This window comes from Rattus rattus, chromosome 1 (assembly GCF_011064425.1).
Source record: "Rattus rattus isolate New Zealand chromosome 1, Rrattus_CSIRO_v1, whole genome shotgun sequence".
Lineage (NCBI taxonomy): Eukaryota > Metazoa > Chordata > Mammalia > Rodentia > Muridae > Rattus > Rattus rattus.
The window spans coordinates 98,332,287-98,347,111 of NC_046154.1; positions in this window are offsets into that span (position 1 = coordinate 98,332,287).

A 14,825-nucleotide genomic window follows, 5' to 3' on the forward strand; every position below is an offset into this window, starting at 1 on the left:
AGGAGCCTTCCCGAAGAGATCTCCTCTATGCTCTCCCTTTGTCAGAATCTCCTTCTGAGATCATTCTCTTTTCCACAGTTCCTTGAGAGACCAGCCTCAGGTTATCGATGACTGATTTGCCACAATCACATTGATGACGCCCAGGTTAATAATAAATCTAACAAGTCACCAGTAGACAAACAAGCAAACCCAACAGAGTAAACAAATGAAATACAGCATTAGTTCAGCTAGCTTTGTACCTCCATGGTATTCTGGACACAAAACTTACCACAGATATTCTAGAGATCAGTCACACACATCAAAAATGGCAGATCATTCTGAAATAGTAGTTTATCCCAGAGAAATTAGAGATAGAATAATTTTTGTCTATAATGCTTTGGCAGCATCAACTGGAGAAAATGAAAATCTGTATCAGCCTATCTGATCAGTGTTAAGGGAGCTGAAGACTGGCAAAATCCACATGCATGAAGGCTTAAAGGAAGAGAAGAGTTATGGCATCTGCTTGGTCCTGAATATGTTCCCATGTTAGACAAAAAGCCATCCTTCAGCTCTTTCCCCTGAAACCCATTTTAGGACAGTCTCTTCAGAAGTTTATCCCAAAGAAAATCTCTATTAAAACCTCTGTACTTCTTGGAGAAAACCTCTATATTTTTTGGAGACTTGACTCGTGTCTTGCAAGGCACTTGTATTAAATGTGTATCACGCGACTTAGCTTGTCCTGGGCACAGGTAGCTAGCCTTTCTTTCCTCGATCTGCATCTCTTTATACACAGAAATTGATCACCCCCAGCAGGTGCACAATAGAGGGCAGGAGAGAGGACAAGACAAACAGGGAAAGGACTCTGTGAAAATGATTTTAGCTTGTGTCTCCAGAACATAAGAGGAATGTTCTGTGGAATTTGAACTGTGGAGTCACAGCCAACAGGGCTGTCTGTTTAGTCCTTTCTGCCCCCACATGTAGCTGCATCAGATAATTATCATAGGTTAATCAGGTCAACAAACTTGCTGAGTACTGACAAGCTGGGCAGCCTCAGGTTTGCTCCCTGTGGGTGAGGCCAAGAGGGCTGCCTGACTGCTCAGATACAAGTCAGCAGAGGACAGTTAGTTGGCTGAGAAATGTGTAGGATCCAAGTCATCAGATGGCTGGGTGAAGGCACTTTCTCCATCTCTCTCTCCCTTCCAACTCCCTTTCCCTCTCCCTCTCGCTCCCTCTCCCCCTTCTCTGCCTCTGTCTCCCTCTCCTTCTCTGTCTCCCTCTCTGTCTCTGTCTTCCTCTCTCTCAACTTTTCTCTCTCTCTCTCTCCTCCTCCTCCTCCTCTTCTTCCTACTCCTCCTCCACCTCCTCCTCCGTTTCCCCAATGTTTTATCTTTTGATTTTTTTTAGTTGTTTGGTTTTAGTTTGTGAAATTAAAATATAATTATATAATTTTCTTTCTTTCCTCTCTTCAATCCAGGGCATGTACTACCCCTTGCTCACTCTTAAATTCAGATCTCTTAATAATTGTTGTATGTGTTCCTAAATATATAAATACAAACTGTTTATGTAATGTTACTTTTAAGTGTATAATTTCAGGGCTGAGCACTTGGTATTGCGTAACCAATTTGGTCTGCTCTTCCCTGGTGGAAAATCCCTATTTCTCCCACTCTCAGCATTCCTTAGTCACCTCTAGTTTTCTGTCTGAGGTTGGGATCCTGTGATCTTTCCCCCTTCCATGTTACCAGGTCTATTGGTGACTTCCTTTTTCAGGTCTTCTTTAGGCAACCATGTTGGTAAGACTTCATGGGTATAGCTTCCTTGGCACTTCTAGGAGATACAATCTCACAACAGACTTCCTATTCCTCTGACTCTTATAATCCTTCTGCCTTCTTTGCTTTAATGTTCCCTGAGCCTTAGGTGCTTAGGGACAACACTTAGGGACAGTGTTGCAGGTATATTAGTTGGGACTGGGCATCATACAATCATTTATCTACATTTTGATTGGCTGTGTTTCTGCAATGGTCCCCATCTATTGCAAATAAAAGTTTCTTTGATCAGAGCTATACTTATCTATGGGTATAAGGGCAACTATTGAGAACATAGTTAGAAATTTTGCTCATTTAGTAAAGTGATAGTTGTAGCTTTTTATCCAAGATCCATCCAACCCTGGATAGTTGGCTAGGTTTCTAGCACCAGACAAAACTTCCCTACTGTGGAGTGGACCTTAAGTCCAGATAGAGAACTGCTGTTTACTTTCAGTAGTGTGTGCCACTATTGTTATATGTTATTCTGGTTGTTGTTGTTGTAGTTCATAGGTGTCGTAGCCCAGTAGAAGTGTTGGTTGTTTTCTCCCTTTGGAAGCTTCATGCCACCTTCTGGTAACATGGAAGCTAAGCCCCAGAAAAGTGGCCTTCAGGTCATCTCCATTGAAGATCCTCAGGCTCCATGTCTAAAGTGCACAGCACCTTCAGCAATGGAGACTTACTTTCAACCGCTGGGAGGTAGCCAAGGGTGACAGCCACAGCCTATAACACTGTAGGAGTCTCTTGGACAATGCTGACCATCAACCCAAAAGGGAGCTTTTCATGCCTGGTACTGAGGGTTTTATCTGTGTCTGGCTCTTGCAGAGAACATTGTCAGTCCAGAGGGGAAATGTTAATTTAAACTATAATTTTATGTGTACACATGGACTTATATGTAATTTTAGGTAGAAAATAATATGATTCCTTATGGTTTTCAGACATCAGACATTTCGTTATTTTACCCTCTTTATTCCCTTTCCTTCGGTATTGACATCCGTCCCCTCCCTAATCAAAGACACACACACATGCACACACTTTTCCCCATTTTCCACTTCAAATCACTAGCCCCCTCTTTCCTCTCTCTGTTCTTCCCCTACCTCCTGCCCCTCTTTACTTTCCTGGACCCAGCGGTTATCTGCTTACAGCTGAGGATTTGCAGTTACGCGGTCACAAAGAAGAGAGATCAAGTGACACTTGTCTCTCTAAGACTGATTACCTCACTCAAAATGGCATTTTCTAGTTCTAGGCATTCCCTACAATTTTTTTTTAATTTCAATTTTCTTTCCAGCTGTACCACTTCTATTTTTTTGAGAGAGAGAGTCCCTGGACAGCCTGCTTTAAACAATTCATGTAGCTAAGCGAGTCCTTAAAACTCTAATCCTCCTGTCTCCATCTCCCAAATATCAGGATTATAGGCATTCACAGTATTTTTTTTTCCTTTTACTTTTCATGATTGTATTCTCATCCACTTTACCTACTTTACAGAAAAACAAAACAAACAACAAAAACCCAGCTCAGCTCATAGAGTGGACCGGAAGTCCTATAGCATTGACATATCCCATCGATATTAGTTTCCCATTTTTTTCATCATTGGTACTACATCCTATACTTGGTTTCCATCACTGCCAGTAGAAGTACCAGGCAGTAGCCTGTCTTACATACTAGGCAATCACAAGAACACCTCAAACACTGCTAAATTAGCAGCGATGAGGAACTAGTGTGTCAGTTCCTTTGGGGAAGTTGGGTTTTGTCAGCATGTGTTGAATTCCTTGCAGTCGCGTACATCAGTCATTCTTAAGGTCTTCAGATACCCCGAACCTCTCTGTCGACTAAAAAGAACTGAACTATTAATGTCCCTCACAGAAGAAGAAAGGAGACCAGGCTTCTGTGAATGTGGGTCAGGAAGCACCAGGGAGGTAATGACTTGGTCCGCTCTGTGTTCTCCGGCCCTCCTTGGTCCTTCCATGAAAGCCTTCTGTCAGAAACCCTGCCTGGCCATGGCGTGGTAACCCTTTTATTCTACAAATTCCTGGCTATGTCATACTCGCAGAACTGTTTAAGTATGTCTCTCTTCATGTTCCAAGGAGTCTTCCTGGCATAGCAGTCCATAGGCCCAGGCAATCACACATATTTCTCCTTGACTTCTCTCCAGGATGAGCTCGTTGCATGACACCACTGCAGGGAAGTCTTCATAGCCCCTTGGTGAGTGTGGCTGCTAGCTAGTTCTCAGAGGTGAGCTCAGCTTCTCAGTGTCAAGGAAACACCAGGCCGCAAACATGCATTCATCCTCCATCCTACCTCTCAGCGCTGAGTGAGGTGGAGGCCTTAAAGTTAGCACATGTGCTCAGATGAAATCAGTATACGTTTATGGAAGTTGTTTATGGGAAGAGCAGACAAGTTTCTGTAATCCTGTCTCAGCAATTTGGCTTCTAGGGATTACTTCTTGGGAAATCATCTGGAAGTGTTTGGTCATTTGTCTGGCTGCTGCTGAGTACAGACCATGTGCTAACACTGCTCTAATTCCTGAAAATATATTGACTTGTTTAAATATCAACTATTTTATATATGAACACACAGTAAGAGCCCCATTTTGTAGATGAGGAAAGCAAGGGCTAAAATGCTGTCGTATCCATGATCATATTGATTCTGTGACATGAGCAGCAAGCCTGAGGGGCAGAAATTATCCTCTTTCCTTTTGATTTCTATATTGGCAGTAGCTCACTTGACAGAGCTCAGCATAATCAGAAGAGGAAGGAAGAACTTGGGGGAAAAGGTGTAGGGAAGAAGGACACAAAGAAAGGGAGAAGGTAAAATCTTTAGAAAGAAGTATTTTAAAATAAAAGTAACTTAAAGCTCTTTGTGGTAGTAAAAGGTAGTAAAATGGCATCATGGCACATATCTTTAATCCCAGCATTTAGAAAGCAGTGGCAGGAGGATCTCTGTTTGTTTCAGGAGAGCCAAAACTATACAGGGAGACTTTGTCTCAATAAAAAAAAATCTTCAAAGCCTCAGAGTATTCCTTAATGGGCCAGTGTATGCAAAGACAGAGCTGTGAGTCCTATGTAGTCAACTGCTCACCCACTGAGAGTCAGGCAAGGGACTCTTCCTTTTTCCATAAAGGCTTTCATCTAGTCAGTTACCAGATTGAATTTGGAAGATGTTATTATGTACCTTACCACCACATCTTTAATCATATGTGTGTATACTTGTGTTTACATACACACACACACACACACACACACACACACACACATACACACACATACACATATACTTCACTATGCGTAATTTTTAATAAAACACCATGGTTTTATATTATGGGCATCAAGAACTCCACATTTAACCCTTTCAGATAGTCACCAGAGACTGGGCACAGAGACTCACATCTATTATCTCAATAGTCAGGAGGCTGAGGGGAGAAAATTGGTGGGCGTTTATGGCCAGCATGTGCTACAAAGGAAGACTGAGTCTCAGATAGAAAAGGGAAATATGCCATGGAAAGTTTTCCAGCTCCTAAATGTCTCAAAGACTGGTTGGTCTAGGTATTCTAGTCTAGAAAACTGGCTGGTGTAAGATAACTAAAGCAGGACAAACAGCTTTTGGCCAGAAGATCAAACCCATGTTACTTAGTGCAAGGGACAAATGTCCAAAAAATAAATAGTTCTTAAAATCATGGTGTCTAACCTCTTCATGGGATAGCATGTAGTCATTCAAAGTAAGAATCCCAGAGATGTCATTATAATATGTGAAATGTTTATTATTTCATAAAATACTAAAAGAACACCAAATATGTGTAAATATTAGTCTGACCATCAAATGAAATGGCTTCTTGCATATAGACAGAGACTGGGAGGCTATCAAGTTAAAGCTGGTTTTAAGATGATGAGGGAAAGGACAGTGGTTGTTTTACATATGCTTTTCAACATTAAATACTCAACATTTAAGGATAAAGGAGCAGGAATTGAAATGGACATGGCACAGACAGACATCTGGGGACAAATAAAAAAATAATTAGGAAGGTATTGCCGTGGTCAGATATGAGAGCCTAGAGATGCACTGGTATGGACCCTAGAGCTAAGATGCAATGAGTAGGGGCTAGTGTAGAATGATTAAGTTTGTAGTTTAAACCTAAAATGAGACAAAGGCAGATATTGGGCCAGAAAAAATTAAACAGATGTCATCCAGATAGGTGTCAATCAGACATACTTTTTTGGCTATATCCAATTGGAAACTGGAATGGAAGTTTGGAACTCAACATAGAGTATGTCCTTGATCCCCAGGTATCTGTATGTCAAGAGGATGTTAGAGCAGCTATAAGAAAATCAGAGCTTGAAATACAAAGTTTGGATTTCAGTCTCACATATCAATGGTCAGAGATCCCCGTAGTGATTGTCAAACCCAGATTTCAATGTTTGTTTTTATTTTTGAGGAACAGGCACACACCAAGGCTTCAAATCTGGACAACCTCAAATTTTGTTATCTCCCGGTTTCTGTGGGTCAGAGAGCCAGGTCACATTTGCCAGATGTTTCTGATTTAACACCTCACCAGTTGGTACAATCAAGGCATCAGCTGATGCAAAGCTCATCTGGAGGAGAAACCATGTCCAAGCTCACTCACACAACCATTAGAAGGTCTCATGTCCTTGTTGCTTATGACATCATTTTACTGCCTTCTACAGTTTTCTCTTGAATGATTTAAAGCAAGGGGAAAGGGAGAGGGAGAGAGAGAAAGGAGAGGGAGCTGGGGAAAAGAGTGTTATACTCTTGTATAAGATAACCTTGGAAATAACATTCCACTGCTTCTCCTATAGTTTATGCATCAGAAGTAAAAAAGATAAATATAATCCACAGTCAGGGGAGAGATCCACACAAGAGCACGAATAGAATAGCATGGTGGGAGAGGGCACATCTGAGAGGCTGCCTACAACATGCTCTATGTGGTAGAATAGAAGATATCCATCCTCACCATTACCATTTGGCCATCTTGCCATAGTCATTAACTCTTCATCTGGAAAATGCGGTTGATTTGTGAAGTGCCAGAGAAGGTCAGACTTTGAAAGTCTCTTTCAAGTGATCCAATACAGCAACAGTAAGTTCAATATGTCAATAATGGTCCTCTTTATGGTGGTTCAAATGAGAATGACCCTCCTAGGTTTATATACGAGAATGCTTGGTCCCTGGCTGGTGGAACTGTTTAGGAAGGATCATACTAAAAGATGTGGTCCTGTTAGAGGTATGTCACTGGGAAAAGAGTAGATTCAACTGCCCATATAATTTCCAGTTCTCTCTGTCTCCCTGTCTCTGTGTGTGTGTGTGTGTGTCTTTGTCTCTCTGTGTGTCTCTGTCTCTCTTTCCCTCTCCCTCTCCCTCTCTACCTCCCCCCTCTATGCCTCATACTTACTGATATAAACTCTCAGCTGCTGCTACAGCACCAAGTTTGCCTGCCTCCTGCCATACTCCCTGCCATGATGGCCATGGACTCACTTTCTAAAACTGTAAGCCCCAATAAATCTTTTCTTCTTGTGTTGCCTTCATGATAACACATCCATAGAAAAGTAACTATGAAACCCTTCCTCTCAGTCTCGTATATAAACCTAGGAGGGTCATTCTCATTTGAACCACCATAAAGAGGACCATTATTGACATATTGAACTTACTGTTGCTGTGTTGGATCACTTGAAAGAGACTTTCCTCTCAGTCTTGCACCAGACACAATGAATTATTCTGTCCTCCCAAATGCATACTAGATACGACTAATCATTCAAAATATTTTCCTACTCAATCAGAATATTCTATCAGAATTTTTCTCTCCAAAATCCTCCAGCATAAGTCCTCAAGCACTACAGTCTACTGTCTGTTGCTGATCCAATCCAATCCTCTTAATTTATGGAGAAAAATAAGAGGCCAGAGAGTCAGAGAGGAAGTCTAAATTGTAACAATGGTAGGCACCAATGTTGGTTCTCTACCTCTTATTCACTGCCTGTCTTTCAAGGTAATTTTTCCAATCTATTTACTTCCTATATAATATGGCTTAATAATTCTTACACTTGTGTCTATGTGCATGACTTTATGTCAGAGAGAGAGAGAGAGAGAGAGAGAGAGAGAGAGAGAGAGAGAGAGAGAGAGAGATTCTTCTGGCATGTTCTGTCCTTTAAAAACAAAACTATAAATCCAAGTTCAACCCACACTCACATATATGCACACATAAACATAATATGTGCATATAGATTCTCCTTTATTCAAAAAGAAATCACACCACCCTCACCCCAGCTTGCCCAGCCCCATCATGGTGAGTGCCAACAGATTGTTCCTGGAATCTAGCCTGTGAAAAGGCCCCTGGGAAACATTCTAAAATTTAAAGAAGAAGGCCCCAGACAAAGTACTCATCACCTGAGTCACTCTGACACTAAGTAGGATCTGGGATGTCAGATGCCATAAACATCTGAAGACACGACTGAATGATTAAATGAATGAAATCCGCTATTCCCCCGTCATTGCTCATTTAGGTAGCTCGTCACGGGTTTCGCCACCCACCACTGCTTTGTGAACTTAGATGTTTCTCTTTTAACCCGTTGACTTTTTAAAATCCAAATTATTTTTTTTTTAAGCAAAAGGCCTAATTTGCTATGATAAATTGCAAAGAGTTCTTTCTAAAGGATATGTCCCATGTATCTAAAAATATACATAAACTGTCTTGAAATTTAGAAGGCATTGTGAATAGCATCCAGTGAGTGCACTGTGGTAAACAAATGACTGTGCAATCCCCTAGCATGTGTTCATGTTTGGGACCTCATAGATGGCTCAAGGGGCCCTTTAGAGAGCCAGGGGCAGTGCCTGCCAGAAGGAGTCTGGCAAGAGTAATTGGTCTCCCGAACCCTGGGGAGAGATTATTGTAAAGTCTGTGAAATATCAGTCGGACTGGAAGAGGCGTGGTTGAGGCGGTGGCAGATGAGAATCCATTAAAATATTCTTTGGGGAGGCTGCTCTCGCCCCTCGCCAGCATGCCAGTCACATCCACTCGTTACTCATTCATCCAACACCTTTTCAGTTACTACCACATGCCTGATTCTGAACTGCGTTCCGTGGAGAACAAAAGGAACGAGACACAATTCTTGTCCATCAAGAGCTCGCAATCCAGCAGAGTAGTGAGTAGGGCAACAATAAACAGTTCTTCTGATATTGGGAAGGAAGGTCTCTAATTGGGGCATGTGCAAGATGCCCAAGATACTGGCTACGCAAATGACTGCCTGGAAAAATCCACGCAGGGTGCACAGACCTGACATCACCTGCTCCGTGTTACAAAGAGCAGAAATGTAAGGCACTCATGAGATGAAAGATGCCACGCAGGTCACGTGTGTGGGGCGGTGGGTGTCGTACCGTAAAGGATGTGGACGGAGATTCAGTGGATGAGGCTAAGGAAAAGCAAGGATGATGCAGGCCCTCGGAGCTGGCTCAAGGAGCCTGGCGTTTATGCTTCGGCTAAAGAAAGCCAGTGAAGGATTCAAAGCATAAGAATAGAGTCACCACCTCTCATTTTAAAGAAGCCACTGATTTTAGTGGCATCGGAGATGGGAGCTCAGTGTTTTTGTCTGTGCAATGGTCCCGGTAGGGCTGCAGGACAACTGAGTCAACACAGGGTGAGGCACAGTGACCTCAGAAAATGGCTCACATTTTTTTTGCCATTAAAATGTTATCACCCTTTCATCTCCATCTTCATAACTCTGACCTACCTCATCACTGGGAAATTTGTACCCTGGAGGAAGGTATAAAAGTCCAGAGCTTCTAATTCTGACAGGAGAGGTTGGGCCATTGTTTAAATCTAATTAGAGCCATTACGAATGAAACTCATAATAATACACAGAGTAATTAGTTTCTCTAAAAAACTCAAATGGAAGGAAATTGGTGATAGCAAGGAGAGTTCTCAGCATGGCCACTCACTGTATGGAATGGGCAAGACCCTAAGCTCTCCACTTTTCTCCGCTGTAAGAACTCCAATGCTTCTAACTCTGAAGTTCTATGCTGTTAAAATGTTCTGTACTCTGAATGGCAAAGGCTCTGCTCTGGAAGCTCTGTGGGTGTGGGGAAGAAGTGCAAAGAGCCAGGGCCAGAGATAAGTGCAGTGCACTCTAGGAGAGAAAACAAAACAAACGCACTAACAAACAAAGCCAGGGTGGACGGATCAGGGTTGACCAAAAGAGGAAAGTCACATGCAAGGAGACAGAAAATCACACAGTGGCTAGATCAGGCAGTGCCCAGTAAACCTTGAAAAGACCTGACTTTATTGTCAGCAGCTGTGAGGATTTAAAGGGATGGGAACATAATACACCTTAACAAGAACACTAACCACTGACTACAGAACTGGCCTGGAAGACAGGGAAGCAGGAGAGAACAATGGTGCTAAATGGCGAAGGTGGTAAGATTAAAACAAAGGTGGCGAAATCCCCCACTGCTTAGGTTTAGGAAATGAGAAGAAAAGAAAAATGAGTGTGAGTTTTAGCTTTTGAATAGAATCAGTGTACTGTAGGGGGACAAGAGACACTGGAGAGCCCCGATTTAACCATGAGTAAATAGAAAAGTAATAATGGTCATTCAAGATGCTTCTGAGCAGTTGGTGTCTGCCATGGCTGAGAAACAGTAGGAGAAGACATAGAAATAGGAGAGTTGGCTGCGTTTCCAATTAATGAATGATGACGGAGATGAGGAGATGGTGAAGAACCAAGTTAATCCAGCCGAGGTCAGGGTCTTGATGGGTATAGTCTGTGAAGGATGAATGGATAGTGGAGAAAAAAAATCCATAACATACAAGATGAGAGGCCAGAGCAGTGATGAGAAAGAGCAGAGTTTCTGAGATTTTCCCAGCAGCAGGCAGCAGTACTGGGATAGATGATAGATCAGATAGATGGATAGATACATGGATGGATAGGTGGACGGATGGATGGATGGATGGGTATGTACATAGATAGATAGGTAGGTAGATAGATAGATAGATAGGTAGGTAGATAGATAGATAGATAAGTAGGTAGATGATAAGTAGGTAGGTGGATGATAGGTAGGTAGGTGGATAGGTAGATTGATATATAATGTGGAGATGAGGATAGAGATGGTGTGGGAATCAGAGATAGAGAGTGGGGAAGACACAGAGACAGTTGTAGAGAAAAGTTGTAAGTGGAAAGAGACAAATGTCAAGAGGTAACTGTGGTCTAAACTTTTGCTTAAAGGAGGGAACATCAGAGAATGAGAACTAAATGCGGATATGCCTGGCTTGGAGTAGTTTTCATTTTCATGGATGAGAAGTAGAACAAGATGCTTACCTGCTTGTAAAAGTAATGGACAGAGAGGAACTACATGGACGTGGGAACAAAAAAGGGAAGATATACAACTGAAGGCACCCTTTCCCAGAGAGAGGAAACGACCTGCAATGCTCAGGCAGAGGATTAGTATCAGAAGCAGGAATGATTTCTATGACTCAACATTAGGGAATGGCTAAGTTGATAAATGGATAATACATGTACAAATACATATATTTATCTTTAGAATGAACAATTTTCTCAGCTGGACAAGAAGCAAGGTTATCAGCAAAAGTAAGAACAGGTATCTGGGTAGATAGAATGGTTAAGCCACAAGGCTCTCCCTGAGGTTGTCCTGTATAAGAGAGAGGGAAACCCAGCTACACAGCTGAGGTATTTTCTTTAGTCCAGCATCAGTGACCCTGGAACAAAGATGAAAAGTTAGGCTCAAGGATTCTGCCTTCCTGCCTGAGACTGATAAAAGACAGGAAGGCTCAATATGATAGAGGTTGGCATTGGAGCAGAAGATTCTTGGATCAAAGCTGAGTGCAAGGGCAGGGTGGTGGGGACAGGCACACCACACATGAATGGGACAAATAAACAGAGGTTTGGATTAGGCCAGAAAATGTCAGGCCTGATGTGAGGCTAGAGGTGAGCTGGACCCCTTACTTCAGCACAGTGGGCATATTTACCACTTAGCTTCTGTGTTTCCTTCATTGGCACAGCAGGATGACAGCCCTATTTCACAGGGCTCGGTGTAATGAAGATATATTAATCACCTAGAATAGATCATGTTTGCAAAGAGATAAGGCTGGCCTACAGTATTTACTCAAAATCTTATTCTTAAAGAGTAATATTTTATAGCTAAGGCATCCACACAACTTTAACTGTATCTTCATGATACCAATTGTCTTTATAAAAAAGGAAGATTCAGGCAGTACTTACATTCTTTCCGTAGTTTGTAAGGGACCTGGGATGTGTTCATTCTTCACTGTTTATTTCAATATCTAGCATTGATAAACATAGTCTATGACACTTTGAATTTTTACCTTTTTCTCTGAAGACTACAGACAGGTAGAGGGGTTGGAATGAAAAGAAGGACTATAGTCTTCTATGTCGGGTATAAATCCCAATATTATATTAAAACATCCTTACTGTGTTTGAGAGACAGCTTTCAAATCATCATACTCTTCCTCGTTGGCCTGGAATAAAAATTAATCATGCTGCACTTCCCGATATATGTTCTAGGCTTCATTAAGGAAAGTCTAACACCATGATCAAATGACAAGGAGCAATCCATAGCAATAGTAAACTCTTTACCAATCCTCTCCAAGCTTATAGTTTCTCCTACATTTATTTCTTTATTAATCAATTCACTTCTCAGGCTAAGAAATCAAAGAGCACTGAGTATCTATCTGTCTGTCTATCTGTCTGTCTGTCTGTCTGTCATCTCCTCTCCCTCCCTCCTGTCTTTCTCCACACTTGGTTGTCAACTCCTATTATCCTTCCTAACTCCTCAATAACCTTTATGACTGCTGGCTCTGTCCTCACAGTTCTGCTTAGCATATCGTCCTTTTTTGACTATTTTCATCAGTGGTCATGGATCTTCTTTTAATTCTCATCTTTTCTCACCATCTCCAGTGGTACTTTACTCTAATCACTTTGAAAATAAAGCAAAAGACAGTCTTCCCAGAGAGAAGCTCAGACGCACATAGACAATGTTGTCTCATCACATGGTTGGATCTCTTTGTGTTCGCGGCTGCTATAAATGGTTGTGATAGATGTTCAGGTCATATCAGGTCCAAGGTCACAATACCCTTCCCTGAATAACTTCATACATGGAGGTCAAGAGTGAAGTCAAGACTCCTTTATGTTGCTCAAAGCTCATTCAAGATTTGTCCCAAGTTTTACTTTCAGACCCAACTTCTTTCATCTATAATTTAATCACCAAAGGTGACATCTTGCCTTGTGTCCACTGTCTCAGCACTTTCCAACTATGGCGTGATTCACAGTGTAGAGATTAATAAATGTTCTGGGGGAAGGAAGGATGCTTTTATGTAATCTTATATTCAAAAGACAACATTCTCAGGAAGAACATGGGCAATGGCAAACATCTTTGGCAAATACTAATAACAACTTTACAAATCCCACTAATCTCCTCCTCCTCAGCACTGCTCCCTGGATCGATCCTGGAATCCATTATTTTAGCACATTTCTACCTCCACTCTCCAACCTCTATTTCCCCAGAGACTCTACAGTTCAGTGATTTTTTTTCAGCTTATTAAAGTCACACTGCTGATTTCTCATTCTAAAATCTGCTTACAATAACAGGGTGAGAGACGGGACTCCACAATACCGAAGTCCAAGAGAGGCATTGGGCTCAGCCATGGTTAGGGTGGCCTAAGTAATGCTTTTTAATCCTTGGGTCTTTACTTTTCACATCTGAAAAAATTAGCAGAGCAGCATCTGAAAGAAAATGCTGAATTGTAAGGATGCTAAGAGATACTAAGTTCCCTTAGACCCTGTTGGTCCACAACTCAAACCAAATCATTAATCCAGAAATCAGTGGGGTCTCTTTATTGAGCATATACTATGTACTTGACTCTCTAAAATCCATTTGTTGTTTAATCTTCATAGCCTCTCCCATTAGTTAAGAAGCCTTCTTAAGTATGCACTGTCAGTGAGCCACACAGTTTAATCCCTGGGCCTAAGTTAGAGAGATGGTAACTTGCAGAGATGAGACATGCTGCTATCCTGTGCTAAAACCAGAGTCCGATAGATGCCTGTGAGTCCCTTACAACTCCTGCATCAATCCTGATTTGTGGCTGCAGAAGGACATCTCATTTGTATATTTCTTCTCCCACTACTAAGACAGCGCTTCAGATGGTTGCCCTAAGCAGTTCTAGAGACCAAACACCTGCATAAAACTCACAGAAACCCAAATGAAAGTATAGTTTTACAAGCCATCTACTCTCTCTCTCTCTCTCTCTCTCTCTCTCTCTCTCTCTCTCTCTCTCTCTCTCTCTGATAGTCTATGTTTTTTTAGTTATTTATTATTTTATCTAATAATGAAAATGGCAGTCTTTCTATTTTAAGAAATGAAACATTCACATTGAGTTCTGGATTAATGATTTGACTTTACAGACTCAAGGGTTTCAGAAGGACTCTGGTAGCCTTCCCAGAACTCTGTGGAATTAGTTCAAGGACAAACAGGTGAAAACACTTGGCTTTGTAGGTAGTGACATCTCCTAGAAGACAAAGGATTATATATAAATGTAGAGAGCGAACACTGGAAGAATTGTTCACCAGAAAATGAGAATTGGTTGGCGTTAAAATGACCACAGCTCTCAAATAATGTCACCTTTGTAATCATCAGGGAAGAGTAGCCTGGTGCATGGCAGAAGCTCAGCATCTAGAGCACAGGAATGGAAGGAAAGACAGACACAAGACTGTGCTGTTCGCAACGGTCAGTGATTACAGGTGTCGCCAGAGAGAAAAACCTGGGCACAGTACATTGACAGCTCCGTGACATGCTTGGCCCGAAAGAACATGGGAGAAGATGTCATGAATGGAATGGGAGAATGCTTCAAGGCTGTGGAAAGGACCCAGGGAACAAAGATCTGAAGGAATCGTCGGATCCAGGTTTTGCTCCTCCACCTAGCTGTCAAGCAACATTGACTGGTCCTTTAACCTTAATTACATATTTGAGTTTGAGTCTTAGGTTCTTGATTCTCCTCTGATCCCTTCTGGTCCAGCCAAT